Raw genomic sequence first — 6,442 nt, 5'->3', positions numbered from 1 at the left:
GGCCGGTCTAACTTCGGCAACGATTGTAACAAAACTGATGCTCGGGCCGCCGGCTCGGCTGCTTTTATGCGGTACGCGATGGATGAATTCTTCTTGCTCGCTCGCTGTTCACTGTTCGTCTCGCTCGCTCGCAAGAGAAGGTCATAAAAGGGACCGGCAGCCGCGCAAATTCAATCATTCGTTTGTTTCAATCCGTCCAGAGAACACTACTACGACGATGGCTGGAAAGCAGCCCCTCGCAAGCAGCCGGTCACGAAAGTCGCTCGCAAGAGCGCCCCAGCCACCGGAGGAGTCAAGAAGCCGTATCGCTATCGGCCAGGAACGGTCTCTCTGCGTGAGATCCGTCGCTACCAGAATTCTACGGAGCTGCTGATCGACAAGTTGTATTTCCAGCGCCTGGTCCGTGAAATCGCTCAGGACTTCAAGACCGATCTGCGATTACACAGCTTGGCGTCATGGCCCAGCAGGAAGCGAGCGAGGCCTATCTTTGAGGGTACTAACATGTGCGCGATCCACGCCAAGCGTGTCACCATCATGCCGAAGGCCTTCTAGCTGGCTCGTCGTATCCGTGGCGAACGAGTTTAAATTGAATTAGGACGCAATTTTAAGCAAAACGGCCCTTTTCAGAGCCACAACAATGTATTCCACGTAAAAGAGTTACGGCTTAAGATATTTCACCTATTATTAATTAATTAATTTATTTGATTGCCAATTTAAATTTCGGATGATTAGTTTTCCAACGGCAAACAAAGTTTTACCTAGGTTCCCGTCGGGCGGCGGTAGCATTTTTGCAGTTTTCTCTATGCGCTTATTTGGTTTCGATCGACAATTTCTTACCAAATCAAATCATCAACAGAGCTGTTGCTGATAAGTTTTAGCTTTCAATTCGACAAGTTTATACTGATTGCTTTGGCATGCATGTGGCAAATGACTGACCGAAATATGAATCCATCACATCCATTCACCAGTAATGTCGTTCTTCACGGTGTAAAATTCTCATAACTCTCTTTCAAAATTAAATTGTCGTCCTGATAAGGACGGTTGGTGGTAGTCACAATCGATCGAACTGGGTTTTCATTCCATTCTTAGACAGAAACACACCAAAAGATTACCGAAGACGATTGAATTAAAATGCGGTCGTGCGCGTGCGCGTGAAGTGGAATTTGATTGGCTTTGACTGAACACGAGATAATAAAGAGAAATAAGAAGAAGACCGAAAGGGGCGTTTCCCTTCGAATGACGAAAGTGGCTAAGATATCTCTCAATGATGTCTGTGTCAGGAATACACAGGAAAAATGTGCTTTTCTTTGAAAAATAAGACATGCTTCGATATTTCTCAATTTTTCAATAGTTTAGCCATGAGAATCAATAGTTTTCATTGTTGGAGTAGATTCGTAGAAAGATTTCCAATCGATTGGTGCAAGAATCTAGAAAATCTATCCGGGCATTAGTAAGTTATTAACAGTCAAAATCTAACCACTTTTCGTGACGCGAGCGATTTTTCGTTTTTCGAATTTGTACCCCAGTATGTTGCCGTAAGACGTTATCCAACGTCAAAAATTGTTCGCTGTCCTTCTGGACAACTCGGGATGGCGTTTGAGAAAACGGGCAAACCACCCTAGATAAATGTAAAATCAAGTTAAAACCAAACTCAAAACGGTAAATAATACTAATATTTCTAAGAGGTTTTGGAAGAAAACTAATTCCCAATTGGAAAAAATAAACAAACTTTAAAGATTGTGGTATTATTATATTCAATCAGAGCATTTTGAATCCTGTTTCCCAATTTTTGTGAGTTTGGTCTGTCTTGTTGTAGCCTTCGCTTACTAGAATTGAAAGAGGTTATAAATCAGGTATTAAACATGAAGTAATGCAGGGATTCTTCGGTATTCAAAGCATATTTACCTTGAAATCAATCTTGCGCAGGGTTTAAAACTCAACAGTTTCTGAAGTTTTTCAAAAATCAAGCGGGTGCCATTTTAGGATTTGAGCTCAACACCGAATGTACGTACAATATGCAGATGTTAAAATGAACTTAGGCATCTACGTGAATTTCACGTAAGTGCGAGAGTTAACCTCAGTAACAATTACCGAGTCATTGTTTGGTGGTTATGCATGGCTTAGTGATCTTTATCTTGGTCAGGTGAAGTTCAAAATTCGTACCGTAAAACGGGGTATCTTTGATAATGCGGGTAACTTTGATAGTGCGTTACCCACCACATACTAAACCAAATATCATATTTTCTGATAAACGGTTAAGCAAAACGAATGCAAAACTAAAGAATATTAGTATGACACTTCATGTAAGAGCTGTTTTTATTTGAATTGAGAACATTTGAGGCTTTTTATATGAATTTTAAAAATTGAAACGATTTTAGCGCTTTTGATACGCTTACAAACAATCTGTTCTACGATCACTATTTGATGTAGTTTTGAATAGTTGGTCACTTATCTTTGATAGCCTAGTTATCATAGAACATGAATATGTTCTGAAATCTTTTAGCGATTATAATTTTCATAAAAGTAAGAGGTTGTTTCCGAGATACAACCGCCAAGTTGACGTTGGATAACGTTAGCTTCATATATTTCCTGGCTTAAGACCGGCACAAACTTATGAAAGATTTCTACTGATAAAAATCCAATCAATTTTCATATTATTTGTTGCATGTCAATTCTGACCTATTGTGGACATTGTGTGTTAGCACAGAAAATCTGTGGTGTAAGTTTGGTTCGGTTAACACTTCAACACCGATAGACTCGGTCGATGGAAGAATAAGCATGAGCGGTAACTCTTGCTTCCCAAACAAATATTTCGGTCGAACGTTAGGTCCACGCATGATCCACTAAGATTGGTTGCTTTAGTAGTTTACGAATCCAGTTTGAGGTTGAGGTACTTCTCCATGAAGTTCGCGAGCTCCATGTTCTCCTCTTTGCTCAAATCGATGTTAAAGTTCCTTTTGATACTGGAAGAAGTTCAGCACCATGAAGAACTTTTTCTGCTTCGTAGTGGTATCCGGGCAAATTTGCGATTCCAGAGCTCGGTCGTCATGGTCTTGCAGGAAGCGAATGGCCTATCTGATCGGTTTGTTTAAGATTACCAACCTGTGTGCGATCTACGCCAAACGTGTCAGCATCATACCAAAGGACATCCAACTGACTCGTCGTATCCGTGGAGAACGCGCTTAAATTGAATTGCAGCACAATTTCAAACAAAACGGGTCATTCGATGTAAAAGAGTTACAACCAGAGCCACTTCATCTATAACTATTAATTGATTAATAAATTTATATATTTATCAATTATAATTTTGGTTGATTAGTTTTCTAGTTAGTTGTTGCTGATTAGTTTTAGCTCTTTGTTTGACAAATTAATACTCTGATCGCCCTAGCATGCATTTGCATGTAGGTAGGCGACGACGACAACGGAATTATTTAAAGACACGGACACCGTCTTCAGCCATTTAGCTGCACAGACTGTAACTTAACACTAGACAACGGACAAGCATGCTCCAGTGGCACCGCCGAGAAACATTCCTGACGAAAAGTTTCGACTGCTGAAGCGGGAATCGAGCCCACACCCCATGACGCGAAGCGATTACTGCCTGGCGACACTAACCACTCGGCCACGAAGCCCAAAGTAGGTAAAGTTTGTAAGGATGCTTAAAATATATCCTTGAGCCCGATTTCATCTTCTAAACTGGTACCGTAATCCGGGGTAACATTGATCATTTTTCTGAATGTTTCTTTAATATTTCATTCGAAAATGCAAATTTTGCAAAGTTTATATTTTTAAAACAAGTACTGCCACCCATAGCTCGAGACTATATACTGAATTTTGTTTATTTAAAGATTTAAGCACGTTAAGAAACACGTTTTAGGCGATATTTTTATTAAGCTGATATGGGGTAACATTGATCACCTATGTAAACAACGTTCGGTAATACTGAATATGTCGTTACTTACTTAAATCATGGCCCCTGAATCCGATTATGAAGGCCAAACGCTTACAAGTCATTTACTTTTTGAGTTATTTTAAAATTAAAAGCACCTCGAACCACGGAATACGCCTAAAGGTATGCAATTTCCTAAGGGAATTTTACATTCTTAACAGTAATTCGGTAATATTGCCTAAATGAGCATACTTATAAACGATTTGACAACAGAATCGTTCTCGGCGATGCCATTTTTAGTAAGAATCTTATTTTCCTTGCTTATATCTTTTGCAGAACTTATGTGAGACATGAATCTTTGGTAGTGTCATCCTTAACAATAACAATCATTATTTCAAAAAGTTGACAAATTAACGAATAAAGTAAACTCATTTTTCGCAAAAACATTAACTTTTATTAGCTCATGAATATAAGAAAGAGAAGCACTACTTATGATTTGGAAATATTTCAATAATAATTTTTAATACGTTCTTTTGATGAATGCCTCCTTTCCGATCAATGTTACTCCGCTGATCAATGATACCCCAGATTACGGTACCAATTAGCTCATACGGTTGAAATAATTAAATTTCTGTTATATATCAGGTTTTTCCTTAAGAAATTGCCTACATCTAGGCGTTTTTATCACAATTCTTGAAATTAACTATTCATTATTTCTTTACATATTGCATTATTAAGCATTTTGCAAGCATATTCGAATTCAGGGAGCTCATATTCATTATGTAGAGTCGTTTCAAAAAATAACAATAATCGCATTGACAAGTGATCAATTTCACCCCGAAATGGGATTCCCCGATTTTCTATTTAAGGGATGATTTTTAGCACTAAAGCCATATTTGTTATAAAATTTTGGCACATGAGCCAAAGAGGCTGACCGTCGCACTTGTATTCAGTTGTTTGTCATTTTCAACATTATTGAAAACAGACAAGAAAAACCATGAAAAATGATCAATTATCACTAAATTACGGCACATGTAAACTCCAAAACGTCAAAACCTTATAACAGCAAGAAAAATGTGCTTTTCTATTAAATATAAGACATGCCTCGATATTTACCAATTGTTCAATAGTTTAGTCATGAAAATCAATAGTTTTCATTATTTGAGTAGATTCGTAGAAAGATTTGCAATCGATTGGTGCAAGAATCTTGAAAATTTATGCGGGCGTTAGTAAGTTATTAACAGTCAAAATCTAACCACTTTTCGTGACGCGAGCGATTTTTCGCTTTTCGAAATTGTACCCCAGTATGTTGCCGTAAGACGTTATCCAACGTCAAAATGGGATTATTTTTGTAATCTAAGTCAGAAATTTCCATACAACGTTAAACGCCTAGAGGTATGTAATGCACTATAAATGTTACGTTATGCATTCAATTTTGTTCGATATATACTCCATTATCAAAGTTACCGTAAAACGGGGTATCTTTGATAATGCGGGTAACTTTGATAGTGCGTTACCCACCGCATACTAAACGAAATAGCATAATTCCTGTTAATCGGTTAAGCAAAACGAATGCAAAACTGAAGAGTATAATTATGACACTTCATGTAAGAGCTGTTTTCATTTGAATCGAGAACATTTGAGGCTCTATATAAAAATAATAAAAAATGATACGATTTTAGCATTTTCGAAACGTTTACAAACAATCTGTTCTACGATCACTATTTGATGTAGTTTTGAATAGTTGGTCATTTATCTTCGAGAGCCTAGTTATCATAGAACTTGAATATGGTCTCAAATCTCTTAGCAAAAAGCTTTTTCACAAATTGGAACTATTTTTGTAATCTAAGTCAGAAATTTCCATATAACGTTAAATGCCTAGGGGTATGCAATGCCCTACAAATGTTCGTAATTTATTCAATTTTGTTCGATTCATACTCCATTATCAAAGTTACCCCAAAACAGAAAACCGACTTTCGATTATATGAAAAATTATACATCCAATCAAAATAAATCTTTTGGCAATCTATCAACTGCAATCGATAGCCAGGATGCCAGTACTTGTTTTAAAAATATAAATTATAATTCTTTGAATCAGCATGCATAAATATTAAAGTTTTCTTCGAAAAAACTATCAAAGTTACCCCGTTTTACGGTACCCCAAAACGGAAAGCCATTTTTCAATTATATGAAAAATTATATATCCATTCCAAATAAGTCTGTTGGCAATCTATCAACTGTAATCGATAGCTACGATGCCAGTACTTGTTATAAAAATATAAACTATAATTATTTGAAATAGTTTGCATGAATATTTAAGTTTTCTTCGAAAACACTATCAAAGTTACCCCGTTTCACGGTATACATGCTGATGCGAAAAATGTGCATTTGTAAGGCTCCATTTCGCGCGTAACTTCAACATGCCATTACTTTTTTGACGTTGGATAACGTCTTACGGCAACATACTGGGGTACAATTTCGAAAAGCGAAAAATCGCTCGCGTCACGAAAAGTGGTTAGATTTTGACTGTTAATAACTTACTAACGCCCGCAT

At 37.2% G+C, this 6,442-nt stretch overlaps 1 pseudogene; it reads left to right on the top strand.

Annotated features, from left to right (window-relative positions):
* The first annotated feature begins 237 nt into the window (after nucleotides 1-237).
* On the top strand, nucleotides 238-3,219 carry LOC110675622 (annotated as a pseudogene).
* The last annotated feature ends 3,223 nt before the right edge of the window (nucleotides 3,220-6,442 follow it).

The sequence above is a fragment of the Aedes aegypti genome, chromosome 2, assembly GCF_002204515.2.
Source record: "Aedes aegypti strain LVP_AGWG chromosome 2, AaegL5.0 Primary Assembly, whole genome shotgun sequence".
NCBI lineage: Eukaryota > Metazoa > Arthropoda > Insecta > Diptera > Culicidae > Aedes > Aedes aegypti.
Note: the sequence above shows the minus strand (reverse complement) of the source record. Positions and strands in the feature narration are given on the sequence as shown.